Source organism: Drosophila mojavensis, unplaced genomic scaffold (assembly GCF_018153725.1).
Source record: "Drosophila mojavensis isolate 15081-1352.22 unplaced genomic scaffold, ASM1815372v1 contig_36, whole genome shotgun sequence".
Taxonomy (NCBI): Eukaryota; Metazoa; Arthropoda; class Insecta; order Diptera; family Drosophilidae; genus Drosophila; species Drosophila mojavensis.
In genome coordinates this window covers 4046646-4062377 of record NW_025318858.1, presented here as the reverse complement: position 1 = coordinate 4062377, position 15732 = coordinate 4046646, and the positions used below count along the sequence as shown (strand labels likewise).

Sequence of the window (15732 nt, the reverse complement as noted above, 5' to 3'; positions counted from 1 at the left end):
AAAGACTCAAGAAACGAACGCGAAATAAATAATCAAAACACACATAAACAACAACACACGAGACTCCAAAATGAGCCGCGTGTTAGCTATGTTAGTGTAAATATGTTGAATACCCTGTAAAGAGCTATTGGCATTAGAGAAGGGTAGCATAACGGCGACGAACTTAAAGAATAAGTTTCTAGATTAAAATCGTTATTTAGATTACTAATGTTAGAAAAATAAAAATTTAAGAGTTTGTGAATATTTTTTTAAACTCATTCACGAAATCGAAATGTGTATATAGGTTTTATGTCTGGTTTGGTTTGCTTTTAACTGAATACAGGGTATTTTCAACTTTTATGATTGTTTTCAATTATTTTTTTTTTTTTAATTATGAGTTATGTTGAAAAGCAACAAATTGCTTAAAAAATAAAAGAAAATAAAGAAAGATATAGAAATGAATTTAAAGAAAAGCCATAAGGTAATCATAAATAAAATCTGAAATAAAAAATTGCAGCTGCTCAAGTTTTGCATTGCATTTTGGATTCCATTTGCTTTACTTATATTTGTTGTTATTATTATTTTTATGGCTTTTATGCTGCTGGCTGTTAACGACTTTATTTCCCTGTTGCACAAAGAACGCGCTGCCAAATGAGCTTAATTAGCAACACGCTATATACATATACATATATATGTATTTCTATATATATGTATATATATTTATATTATATAGGAGATATCATTGCTCGGCTGAATTTTCGGTGCTATGCTTGTGTTTTTTATTGCCACTTAGACTTTAAATGCATTTTTTTTTTAGTTTCAGTTTTTACTGCCAATGCATGTCGGATTTGCAGGCAGCTATCACTACAATTAAATTTGTTGCACTCGCCTGCACAAAATGCATAAACAGTTGCACTTCGCAGTTGCAGTTGCAGTTGCATTTCGCTTTTGAAAATTGACACGCAAATCGTAGATGAGAAATTTCTGCTCTACCCATGTCTTTCCACTTCTACTATTTGCTTAGGCCCGCCAACGAGCCACAACCGAAGCAGCACCTTTTGCATTTTACGAGTTTCCTCCTCCTGCCCTCGTCTCCTGCTTCTACTTCTGCTGCCGCCACTGCTGCTACTGCTGTGGGCTATTAAATTTTGCTGCTGCACCAATTACCGCTAATAAGTGCAGATAAATATCAACACAGTAGAGAACATTGGCATTAGAAGCCTTTCAATTATATATGCCAAGCAATCGTACAACATGCTAAAAGCGCCCTTCCTCATGCCAACTCTCAACATTTTCTTACATTTAATTCATAGTTTTCTGTTTACAAAAACACAATTGCGGTTTAATTATTCCTGGAATTTATCAACCTTTCATATTTTTTCTTAATGGAAATATTATTGAATAATATATTATAAATATGTAGTCTTTGGGAAGACTATTAGAATAAAATTTGTCTAGACTAGGAATTCTATGCTGGAACACTTTCAACTCAACTTCTAAGCTAACATTTCCCTCAACTGTGCTTTTTATTTATAATATATTATTTAATATCTATCCATATATCTTTCATCTAGCCAATAATCCAATAGATCCATAGAGATGTTTATTAAAAATAATATCCGAAACTGTTGTGTGTAATCCAATTTCAGCGTAATCCATAATAGATCCTTGGTGTATGCAAATATTTTTCCTTTGAGCGAGAACCGAATCAGAACGCAGTCGAAAACCGTTTGAGGCATTTGCCACAGACATCCCCCGCTTTTATAGAGTTCGCAGGGCATTGGAATGGCTTCCAATTTAAAACAAAATTTGAATATGCGCACAATATGTATTCGAGCTGACAGACTGGAAGGTAAAAATAAACGTTTTTTAGGGATGTTAGAATAACAGTTCTGCAAGGAACAACCCTTTGGGCAAAGCAGCAAAATTAATGCGAGTGTTAAAAAAGAGTTGATGCTTAGAGGGCAACCCTGTTACCCCTGCCGTCGCACTAGGAAATTTTCTTACCCCTTTCATAGCTGTTTTTTAGTGCATACTCAGCTAGTGTCACTAGCCTAGTGAAGGGAGCTTCATTTTTAGCACACGGTGTTGCCACCTATCACACTGCATTTCGGGCGTTGCCAGATGATGTTTGCTGAAATAAAAATTGAGCTGTCGTCAGCTACACAGCTTTTTCATAGGATTCCTAGCTTAGAGATTCGATAACATAGAAAAATGAATCACCTGTGAAATATATATAATTTTTAAAATTTTAAAATTTTTAAAATAAATATTTGATTATTGTTATTATATATATTTTCAATATTTTTTAACATTATAATATATATTTATTTACAAATATACATTTTTTTATTTAATTATTCATTTGATTTTTGTTTTTGATTTGTCTATTCACTTTTTTTAACTTTATAAAATATATTTTTTTAATTTTATAAATTTTTTTGTTTGATTATTCTGTTTATTTATCTCTTTTAATTTTTCTAACATTAAAAAATATATTTATATCCATTTTTTAGTATATATTTAATTGCTCCTTTAATTTATCTATTTATCTATTTATTTTCTTATTTTATTTATTTATTTTTTTCTTCATAATATATGTTACTAATGTTTTTCAGCCTGTTTAAAATTTACTTTTTAAAATTGAATTTTCCACACGCTCATTAACGCGTTTGCCAAATATGCATGCAGCTTGTTCGACTGCAACAATCTCCAGCGCTGTCAATCAAAATGCAAAACACAAAATACAATTTAGCGATTGCCTCATTAAAAGCAACAGCTACAACAACAAACATTATATATATATATATATATATATATATATATATTGTATGTATATATATATTTTGTATAATTTTACATTTTCCACTTTGGGGAGGGAAACAAATCAACTGACGTTCAGGTGAGGCAGTTGACATCAAGAAATCTGCCTTCAGATTGTGTCACAAAAAGCGTAAACGATTGACTGAACGATTGATTGGAGAGGAGGGGCGACAAAAAGGCCGGTGGAAGGTGGAAGGTGGTAGGTGCGGGGACTTGGAGTGGTATCTCTGCTACTTGCATCTGTGCAACTGGCATGTGGCATCAGCTGCGGCAAGTTTTTGGCGACGCGTTTTGCGGTTTTTTACACGATTTGGTCAACAGCATCAAGCATGACTGACTGACTGACTAACTGACAGAGTGACTGAATGACTGACAGCTGCCTGCATCGAGGCTACAATAACAACAACAACAACAACAACAACAATCGTGTTGTCGCCTTGTCGCCAGCTTCTGTGTCATTTCGAGTGCAGCTGTAACTCGACTTTAAAACAATTTTTTGTATTTCGCTTTTGAATAATTTGCCAAGTTTTCTGCGGCTTATTAACTTAACAATAATTGCCATTCGAAATCTGCATAATTATATAGAAATCACGAGGTTAGTTACTCACATTTGCTTCGTCGCTTTAATAATGTCATTCTCAATTTACAATTCTCGTGGAAAAAAAAATCATTTCAAAGTTCTCTTTTTGGAGGTGTCATAAATACTTGGCAAATAATATAAGCCATTTGGCTTGTTTGTTTCAATTGCACAAATATTTGGGTTAGCTGCACAAGTTACGGAATTTGCAAAATTTAGGATAATTCTAAGAAAAACAAATATATATTTATTGTGTTTATAGAGTTATAAATTTAAAATAATATTGTAATATAAAACAATATTTTGTATTCATGTATGATTTCCTTTGCATATCATACAATATTTCATTTTTATCATTTATTTAAATATTTTAATTGAAGATTTAACATAAACTTAACAAAAAATCTAGTTTCATATAACACATTTTAAGATAACTTTGCTGTGTCAGCCACAATGAATCACTCAATATGGAAACAAAAGCGAGATTATGATGTAAATGCGAATGCCTTAAAGCCGAGATGAGTCGCGACTCGATCGATCATTTAAATATGCGGCTGGAGCTACTGTAAGAGAGGGAGGTCAGATAGATAGACAGGCTGTGCTGATGGGCTGTTGATGGCGGCGCTTTTAAAGATTGCAGAGAGCAGCCACGCCCCTTCCACTCGAACAGCAAGTGCATAATCGGAAAGTGGATCGCGAGTGCTGTATTGCCATATTTTGCGCTTATTAAAGATTTTTAAATACAGTAATTTCTGAGTGGCCATCGCGATCGTGAAAGACTGCTAATTTATCGATGGATTCGCCAGGGCTAATTTCAGAGTAGAATTATGAAAAATCATGCAGCCAATTGTCCTTGGCTTGTCTTCGCCAGAAATCCTTTTAAGCCAGCCCATCTAGACGGGCAGCGCCAAGCATCTCAAGGCTCTCGCCAGCCAATTATAATTATAATTAGCCTCTCGCGTCGCTCTCCTTAATAACAATTGTCTTAATTGTTTATGCACATTTACGGCTGCCAGCTCAAAATTTATGCAAACAATTTCCATTCTCGCATCGAAATACAAGCAAAAAATAATCGGAAAAAAATAAATACAAAATTAAACCGACATATTTGTTCGACTTTGTCATTGAACTGATTGTTGAGGATTGTTATGCATTATACAAACGCTTGTTAAATAAATGAGAATGTGAATGTGAATGTTGTTGTGCTATGTTCTGGGGTATAAGCACTAGGCTGTTTAGTTTGAGCCCATTGTGATCCGAATAAGATATTTAAATAGATATACTTGGATATATTTAATGAAAAATTATGATTATATAATATTTATGAAGATATATAAGTATATATAAGATATATAAGACTAAAAAATATATGAAAAAAGTTAATTTATACTTAGCCGATGTTGTTTAAGAAATTAACGCTTTAAATGAATATTATCCACACTTAAAAATTCACAGAAGAGCTGCTCTGATTAAAGTCAATATTTTAAAAATTTTGTTTGATAAGTCCAGTTATTGAAGTATCTTAACAGTATGCAAAATTATCATTTTTTTTTAATTTTAAATATTTTGCAGCTCATATGATATCGATCGATATTGTAAAAGGATAAAAAGTAGTTAAATGAATAATTTTAAAGAAAATACAAAGTTTTTTGACAAATTACCAAGCAGATTTTTGATTTGAAATCTGATTTTTCTATATGGAGAAAAGTAGTTAAAAGACTTTTAATGGAAAGCTAGAAAGCAGGCGAAATATCATATTATGTTAATTGTTTTGAAGGCTCTGCTAGATCCTATCATTTTTATAGGTCGTAAATGCAGGTAACTAAGTCAATTATACAAATGATAAACCAATGATGGTGTTAATGATTGTTGGTGCCGTAGGTTTATAGGTTGTAATTCATCTGGTATATATATTTATACATATATATATATATGCAGATGTCTGATCTGTTATATTTTCAGTATACTTTTAAAATATTTAAAATATTTTTATTTACTTTTTTTAATTTCCCATTAAGTTAGCGCATTCAAGCGTCTCCTATATAAGATTTTCCTTGCCATCTTTGCTTTTGTATTGAATTATAGTCAAATGCACTTGAGAATTAACATTTGGAATGCGCTAACAACTCGGCTGGGCTGGCATTTAATTGAAACTTGGCGAACATACTTATGCAAATTCCCCCAGCGGGAACGGGCCAACCAAATGTGGCACTTGCGACTTGAGGCAAGTTGCCCCAACGATTTGCATAGAATGAAGGCTGCGATTTGCATGTGAGGCTAACTGCGAGATGCATCTGACGGATGCGCCAGGCAAGCGGCAGATACATTTAGATTGCATTTGAGAGGCCCATCAATTATGATGAGCATTACAATAAAATGTACAAATTAAAAGAGCAGAAATTACATGAAAATTCGAGTTGGAATTGCATTTGAAAAGAAGAAAAAAAACCGAATAAATGAAAAAAACAACAAAGCAAAAAGCGGAGATGCATCCGCAAAGCCTTTCCAAGAAAGCCAAGTTGAATGCTGCCCCTAATGCCTGGCTGATGCCTGATGTTAATAAGGCGTCTCATAAATTATCAGTGGCGGCATGGGAAAGGGGCTAAGCGGGGCTCCAACTTGGAGCTGGAGATTCTACCAATGCCAATGACGAGCTGCAACTCTTCGTCTGCTTGTCTTGACATATGCAATGGCGCGCACAAAAAAATTTACATTGCATTTATACGGATGCGACCACATCTGTTAATGATCATCATCAGCATCATAATGATGAGCAACTATTAACGTGACAATTTGTGATTTGTGCCGACCAGGCTCTGCCATTGCCATTGCCAACTCGTATGCTGGCCAGCTCTTTGGTATTTAGAATTTCTTTCAGCTCGCATCCTGTTCGTCACAGCGGAGTTGATGCATGTTGTTGCTGCTGCTGCGGCGGCTGCGGCGGCTGCGGCTGCTGTTGCTGACGATGACTGCATTTAGATTACAGAATTATTTAAAATATTTTATTAAACGCAGCAGCCAGCTGTGTCTGCGCCTAGCGGGGTATTAATTATATAAATTATTCAAGCTTAATGAATCTACACAAAATCTTAGTAATGCGCACGACTATTCCTACACACTAAAGCGCCATCTGGCGTTTGGTATAGTCAACCTATATGTACCATGGGGTTGGAAATGTTCTAAAAAAAATGTTCCATTTTGTGGAATTTTCATGCAAAGTTCTTTCCATGGGCAGTGAAAGGGTTGCAGCGGAGCTCATTTTTTAGAAGGGTTGTTGAAGGGGTAAAATGTTTTTTACTGCAGCATTTCAGTATGGTATTGAGCCTTGATGTGAAGGGTGCTCAGAGGCAGTGAAATAAAATGCAAAAATTAAGGAACCAATTTTATTGACCAATTTTTTGTAAATACAGAGGGATAAAAATTATATATAAAGAAAGAGAAGAGAAGATTCTATAATTATATTAAAAGATCGTGATGAATTGGAAATTGGAATTGGAGGACACTACAATGCGGCAACTAATGAAGAGAACAGAAGAACATTTACTGCATCTTCTAAAAGATCATGAGGAGTATGCCCAATATATTTATATAACTCGTATTAATTTTCATTATTTTCCTATTTAGAAACGGGCTAAGAAGAGAGCAAAAGAGACGAAGTAGAGCTTTGGTAAGCATCCTATTGAAGACACACGGCAGTATCGGGTATAAGAAGTATTTTTTAAAAATCTTTGCCTAAACAAGATTTCATTCAATGCAGATCAGGATTGAACCTAAAAATCAGGTTGATGGAAATTGTTGCAAAAGTGAGAATATTCAGCTGACATGACTCTAGGTCGTAAAGTATATTTGTACAAAATATTATAAATATTAGAATTTTTATATATATTTTTATTTTCGATAGTTAATCGATTTGTTTTTTTAATTTTCTAAATTTATATTGTTTTTCTTTTTCTTTAATTTATTTAATATTCTATACATATTTCAATTTATATATTTTTAACTAATTTATTATTAAATATACAATATTTTTATATGTGAATAACTATAATATATATTTTATATATTCAATCATAAATCCCTAGTCACAAAAACCGAAACAAAATCCCTACTTAATCTACGCCCAATTCCAATCGAAAATGCTAATCAGATTTCCAATTAGAGTTGATAAGTTCACTTTGTTTGAACACGCGCTCAAGTGAACTATTCAAATATTATTTGAAAGACTTCGGTCGGTCGAAAAACAAACTTTGGCCACGCTTCAGTCCGAAAGTATTTCAGCTGATTTGAAAGCTTTAGCTTATGCCTATATAGAAATCTGACTATTTTTTTTTTTTTTGGCATATCATTTCCGTTCGTCCAAAGTCGAAGTCGACCAGCAACTGAAGGCAAACTGACAAATTAGACAAATAGAAAACATGTCAAAGAACTGAGCTGCATGCTCAATTAAGCCGCTTGACAGCCACACAACAGCCACAAAGCAACAGCAGCCGCAACAGCCGCAGACCACAGCTAAGATCAGTTGTAAGACTGCAGATTGTAGTGAATGATACACTAAGTAATACCCTGTTTACGTATTGAGTAATACATAATGATCAATATTTTGTGCAGTGTAGAGTCATATGATTACTGTAGAGCTAATCATGGTAGTTAAATTTGATATACTACAGCATACCCTGTAAATACTTTTATTAAGTAGACTTAACCATGTATAGGACTTATGTCTGATTAAACAATTTCAATTAGGGAAAACAATTTGGAAAGTTTAATAATGTGTGATTAGGTGATAAACTATAAAATATCCTGTATAAATATGTATCTCAGTTATTCCTTCACATATGTTGCATAAGCTCAAGGATCAATTCTAGAATTTGTTTAACTCCAGACAAACTCAAAGATTAATAATAGATTTTTTGTCGAACCTCATTTCTAGACGAATTTCTTAGTATTGGTAGTAGGCTACAGCTTTATATATAATGTTCTAAACGTGTAAATACCCTGTAAACTATCCTATATAGTACACATATGATAAAAGTTACGCATTCTACATTCCAATGTGCAATAATATTATATTAGCTATTTCTAGCAAACCTTTTTATAGTCAAAACACTCCATGCTTGACTTATGTAATGTATAGGGTATATGTTGTAGCTTAGCCACAAGACAAAATCACAACAATGCCGCGTCATGTTTTCCGACTGCGTAAGACCAGAGGTTCGTGCCCCAGGCACGACGCTAATTAGAATAAAGCCGACGCGTTGTACCCTGCACATAGTTAGGTTGGCGAGCTACGAAAACTGTTTGCTCATGGCTTAAACGCAATTAACAATTAACAGCCGACGGGCCTCGCAACAGCCAGACAGTAGCTGAAGAAAAAAACATTTAAATTCGTTTAATTTCACAGCTCGCGCGATATTGATCGCTGGACACAATGGAAATGGTCGAGTCATGGGATCGATCGAGTCGATCGGTCGATCGGGCGATCGGTTGAGCGGTCGTCTGTTGTGAAAGGTGCGTTACAGTTGGCCCCAATAGAATTCAAACACTGCAGACAGTTGTCTGTCTGTCGCCCAGTCTCCCAGCCTCCCTCTCTGTATGTTTGTCTGTCTGTCTGTCTGCCTCTCTGCCCCTCTGTCCAGGTAATCAAAATCCTTTTATAGCATTTACATAGCAGCACATACAAACTAAGCAATGCCTCTGCCCATTGGTCAGCCAGCTAGCACTTTTTTCTCTCTAGTTGTTACTTGCTGTGCGTGTGTGTGCGAGAGTATGTGTGTGTGTGTGTTTAGTCATTGAGACTAGCCCGGGTCCAGTTGACAGCCAACAAACACTGATCGTGGGAAAATGATCGATTTCATTGCTCTGCGATTTGGGAGCATTGAAGAGCATTGCAAGTTGCCGTTGGCTGCAGTTGGGATCTGATTGGAACGGTTCGTCTCGTATTGGATCGTATCGCAGCGGCTCTACATGACATCGAACAAGCCAACAAACAGCAGCAATAGACTAAAACGTGTTCATAAAACAATTTTCGACTTTTTTTCTTTATCTGTTTTATAACATAAATTGTCTTTAGTATTAAATTTTTTTTAAATACTTTTTTACAATTTAGTTTTCAGGTTTTTTTTTTTGCACGTCGTCTCACACGACAGATTGTTTGCAATTTGAGGCCATTTTTGAATATTTCTGAGTTTAGAGGTGTTTTATTGGCCATGAATGCATAATGAATAGTTTAAGGAGATTTTATGCGAATATTAGTATTAAGAGAGTGGAATAATTTATGGAATGGATATTATTATTAAGAGAATGAACTAATTTTTGGAATGTCAAATAATAATTGACTGTTATATATTAAATTTATGTACAATGTATATGTCCAGCAATTAACTCTTTTGAATATTGTAGTTAACTCAAATTTTGGATATTTATACTTAATTTTTGCATAAATCTAAAGTCCAGGTTCTAAAAGCAAGCAGTGAAGAAAAATTATATAATATTTACAATCACAATTCTTAAATATATGATTTTTTAGGAATTTTCTTTTCTCTATTCCTTACTTTATTTTAATATGAAAGTTTTTTTTATTTTATTTTATTTTTTTTTTTAAGAAATTCAAGATTAAATTTCTCCTTTCATAAAATTTTCGTTTTTTTTTTACCTCTTATAGAACAAATATTACTTAAGAATTTCCTTATTACTTTATAATACATATTGCTTTAAATTTAACATATGTATTTACTTTAAACACACAACACAAAGCCTTATAAAGCCTATTAGACTTTGCCTTGAATTGGAATTTTTTCAATATTAATCAAATACTTAATTGCCTTCGATGCGTTTATATTTTGCAAACTGTGCTAATTTATTGCTTATTGTTTTAATTAGGTTTTTTATTCAATTTTATTTGAAGCTGCAATCAACTTACTTTAATTCACACAGTTTGCACTTTTGGTTAGAGCAATCAATTATGATATTCAATTTCTGTTTTGCGATTTGTTGTTTTTGTTTTTTGTAGTCATCTAACTAGTGCCAAAAACGGATTAAATGGATTAACGTGCGACGCCTTGCAGGAGCACAAAGAGAGGCAGTAGAAAAACGAAAGACTCTGGCAAAAAACTTGAATTGACGTAGCGAGCAAAGCTGTCGCCTTGTGTGCGGAAAAATTATTATGCAGCTGCAATTACTCGCCAATTGGAGGGGGAATAAAAACAGTGGAGAAGAAAAACTTGCCGCCCGGCCAGCATCCAAAAGGCGATAATCCCACCAGCAGATCTTTCTATCCCCCTACATCTCTCGCCCCCTGGCGTGGCCTCTCGTCTGCTGCATGGTCCAACGGTTCTCTTTGACTCGATGTGGCTATGACCATATGCAGCTGACAACTAGCTGATTATTTTTATTATAATTGTGAGCAAATGCTGTTTCCCTATTCCTGCCTGTTGACCATACTCTTTGCCGTCTTTTAAAATTTTTTGAAAATTATTTTTTATAATATTTAATTGATTTCGTTTAACATTTATCATACAGTTGTTCTTCATTATATTTCTATGAGACGATTAAAATAAAGTTGCTTTGAGAAATGTTATATATACCTATGAGTATTTATATTATTTCATACACACAAAATTAAAAAAAAAAAAAAAAAAAAAAAACATTATTTTAAAAGTATATACATGTACATTAATTATATATATATATATACATTTCTTTAAATATTTATTTTTTTTATTTCTTTTATAAATTTCTTTTTTATAACTTTTTAAATGTTCTTAAATACTCTTTGTTTATTTATTTATAAATTTATATATTTTTTATATGTAAATATACAAATATTTTTATTATTTCAATTAGTCTTAAAATATTTGTTAAAATTTTATATAATTAAAATTAAAATTTTTGTATATATTTTTTTATTCTTAAATACTTTTTGAATATATTTTTATTTCGCTTTAGGTTATAATTGATCGAATGTTTTTTATTATCACTGCCCTCTAAATTAATTCATTTTTTTTGTTAATTTAAAAACATTTTTTATTTATATATTGTTTTTTTTTATTTATTTTTTTATTTATATGTATATTGTATATGTATGATATCAAGTTTGTAAAATTCATCAAAGCTCTCCAGCACTCTATTACCCACATCTGCATTCTCATAAACTTTCTTGCGATAGATCTCTTTCCATGCATCATAGTTATTTAATATTAAGTATTATTTTACTGCATTCTATAGCATATAATTTGATTGCATCTCTTGCAGTTGACGGAAGATTGTTGTCACTTAATTGTCAGCCGAACCGAACATTGTGCTAATGACGACGACACCTTCGTTATGGCAACTGCCTTGCCCCTCCTGTCGTCCTCCCTCCCAATCCCCCTCTAGCTCCACTCGTCTCTCTTCACTCTGCTCTCCCAGGTTGCTCTCCCTCTGTAACGTAACTCAAGCATCCCACTAATGTTGCCTTATATGTGCAAGTGGTGCGACAGCCACAGCAACCACCACCACAGCGAACCGCCTTTGATTTCTCGCAAACTTGGCGCTTGTTGTACAACATTTTTGCTGGCCGGCCAATGCCGCGGAATCAGCTTTGCTTTGTTTTTGTTTTCCGTTTTTTTTTTTTCCTTTTTACAAATTTGTGTTTGGCCATTTCTAAGCTCATTTGGCATTCAAAGACTTTTTGCCGACAAAATGCATAGATATAAATTCTATTTTAGAGCCTGATGCATCAATCGAGGAATTTGCAGATCTTCTTATACAAATCTCTACAAAGTTGGTTAGAAGAGAATTAGTAGTTAATTCACAGTATTTATTGGAAGATTATCTTTGATTTGTATAAGCTCTAACCTTAAGGAAGATGTGGGAAGCATTTGATCTGCTGGTAGCTTATATTAAATATTTTATTTAACGATATATTTAAATATGAACAGAGTTTTATTTATAAGTTTGTTGTTGTTTTTTTTTTTTTTTTTTTTTTTTTTTTTATATAAGTAGAGCTCAAATTATTTTTTCCATATTTTTTTTCCATAATATAATACAAATACTTCAGCTTAAAAACTCCTAAAGTTGACATATATATCTCTATCTAGAACCTGTAGTCTTTATCCATAATCACATAGAAAGATATCAACTATATATCTCTATAAATATAACATGAAATAGCTCTTCTTAAGCCTAGAGACTTATCAGATTATTACTTATGTATGTACCTGCGTCTCTCTCATGGCTCGATCAATTGTCTAACTAATTTTCCAGCTTTCATTTAACTACTCAAAATGTTCATTCAATTTGTATTTCCTAATTTCAATTGATGTTCCTGGCCCTTTGACTAGCTGTTAGATAAGATTTGACATAATTGTTGAGCCATTTACAGTTCATTAAGTTAAATCATCACCTTGGAGTAATTACAAACTCTCAGATTTATAATTCACTTCAACGGCAATTGACTTAGTTGCGACTGCTTGAAATGCTTTAGCAATTAAATTCATCAAGTGCACCACAATTACAATTACTGATAGAGAGTGCATCTATAATTTTCTCAGCTCCATCTGATATGACAAAATGCCGCTGGCGCCAGGTAGCCGAAAAACTAAGAAAGAAAATACTTCTGAAAATAATTAGTTATTGAGATGGATACGCGGATAAGGCATGGAAGCTGTTTAAATACCCGCAGATCGTTTAAGTAATTTGGCCGAGGGAAGTATGTGGGGAAATCCAACTGATATCTCAGCAATCCAATCGTAAGTTTTCTCGTTTCTTTTCCTTCAGCCAGTTGGGCAATAGTTGAAATGCAATTGGAAAAACGTTGGATCGTTCGAATCGTTCGGATTGTATGTTTGGCTAGTTGGGGCGGAGTTATGTTAATCAAGTCGAATGTTTCTTTTCTTTTCGTTATTTTTTGTTGCTTTTTGTTGTTGGCATGCTTAACGCGTATTCGCTGGTTTACACGACAAATCACATAGCAGCTGCAACTTGTTTTTATATGAAATTTCTGTGAATTGTTTTTGACACGTGGTGGGGGAGGGAGGTAGCTTGATTAACGACTACACGACTGTAAATGTTTGCTTAAAAAACAATTAAACTGGAGAATGCAGCGTTGCAAAATTAAATTGAAATACTCATAATAATCATAATGCATAAACATAATCGTAATAATCAAGTCTAGAGTTTTGCCAAGGCGCACGCCAACGCCTCATTTGTAATGCTCCACCAACATCAGCCGCAACTACTTCTCTCTCTGTCTCTCTCTCTCTCTCTCTCTCTCACTCTCTTTCTGTTTGCAAGTAGCTCGATAAGTGCCGAGACAAAGGCTAATTACATGGCCTCGGTTTTGTTTTCTTTTTGTTTATTTGATACCCTTTGCAGCAGCTATGCCAGCTAGCAATGCCACGATATAGCCTAAGGCGACAAATATATTTATGTCTATATGTTTATGGATACAACTGGTTAGGATTGAAAGCATGACTGATTGACTGGTTGATGGTAGAAGGAGCATATTTCGCTAGCAACTATATAAAGCCGAAATAAGCCAAATGCCCTAATGTAGATAATAGTGTTCTTCAATCATTGCATTAATCAATCAGCTTGATGAAGCTTGAAGCATCTCAAATTAATGTTAATTTAAGAATGCTCAAATATTAACGTATATTATTATTTAAAAGTATATTTATTAAAATATTTTTTACTATATATTAAACTCTATGATTGATTGAAGACAGATTGACAAGAGCTAAGCTATGAAATTTTTTGAAGTATAGCTCCAGCTTAGGATTTAGTTTTTTTATAACAATCGTTTAGCCAGCAATGTTGACTGAATTTTTGATGAAGATGACAAAAATAGATTAATATAAGAAATATTTATAAATTGTATATATCTCAACTCAAAATCCACGTATAGTTAAAAGTATAGTTTTCTAGATCTAATAACTTAGACTATACTTTGTCAATCACTCAGTCAGGTAATCAATTATTATCATTAATTATAGCCAATTGCCCGAAGTTTCGGTATTTTCAATATACTTTTAAAGCATTATGTCTGTTGTTCTCTCTCAATCAGTCAATCATTCGGCCTAAAATTTTATATAAGTCCGATTCACCTAATCAAAATTTTAGCCAAGCTAATAATTAATTGATAGTTTTTATATATTTCTATTTTTTTATATTTCTCTTCTACTTCCTTCTCTTCAATCTTTACAGGGTATTAGGCGTTCGTCAATGCCGTTTTAGTGCGTCTTGCATTGCGACAATTAAAATTATTTAGCTTACTTTTCAGCCGTATGTCTGGGCCTTTGCATAATCGGGCAATTTGACAAGCGTCGCCTTCGGGCCGTTCGCTCATTAAACGTGGCGGGTAATTGGTAACAGGTAACAGGTAACTAACAACAGGTAACAGGTAACTAGTAGCTTGCCCCGCTTCGTATAGACTTTAATATGCGTTCATTTGAATTTCAATTCGAATTCAATTAAAATGCAAAATTCAGTCGCGACTTAGGCGCAGCAACTCTTAACATGGCTTAGCCTTAGCATGGCCTAAAGTGCGTACAAGATTAATGCAGTCTGGCAACTTTGCCAAATGGCACTCCCTCATTGCGTGTGGCAAGTGTGAAAAGTGCAAACTTTGTTATCTGAGCGAAAAGCAATGGGAATGTTGCTGATATGAATAATCAGGTGTTTAAAGGAGTTATATCATTATTTATCAAGGCAGTTGATGGGGCGGACTCAAGTCTGATTGTTCTGTATCTGTAGAATGATATATAGGGACAGATTGGTAGCTGTATATAGCGTTGGGTAAATATGTAGATGGATAGCTAAAGATATTTTTATGATTATGATTATATTGGGGATTAAAGGATAGATAGATAGCTGCCTTGAATCATTGAAAAGATAATCACTTGACAAGTTAATGTATTTATATTTGCTACATAGTCAGGATATTGTATACAGATAAATGAGAATATTTATGAATAGATATTTGGTCGATAATATATATATTGTTTTTATATATTATATATATAAATAGCTTATATATATTGGAAAAACATATTTATAAATATATATTTGATAAATACATTAAGTGATTTATTAAAATTGTATAAAGATTAAAATTGAATGAGATTTAATGAAGAATAAATAAAATATTTTATAGATGGATGGAAATTAAATATAATTAAAGCATTTTAGAGTTAGTTAGACAGAAATATTTATAAATATATATGTATTAATTTAGTCATGAATGAAATTAAACTGAATTGAAGTATTGATGAAAGCCTAAATTCATTAATAAATTAAAGCCAATTAAAAATTTACTTTCGAAAAAAAAAAAAAAAAATAGGTAAGTACAAATAGAGCTTTGTAATATGTGGATT

The 15732-nt window shown here is 33.0% G+C and overlaps 1 long non-coding RNA gene across 1 annotated transcript in view; it reads right to left on the bottom strand.

Annotated features, from left to right (window-relative positions):
- Positions 1–499: 499 nt before the first annotated feature.
- Positions 500–15732, bottom strand: part of LOC116803893 — a 50812-nt gene continuing 35579 nt past the window's right edge. The window contains exons 2-3 of the long non-coding RNA XR_004363903.2: positions 1987–2113; positions 500–1824 (exon numbers count right to left, since the gene is read on the bottom strand). This is a non-coding gene — a long non-coding RNA (uncharacterized LOC116803893). The remainder of the gene's footprint in view (positions 1825–1986; positions 2114–15732) is intronic.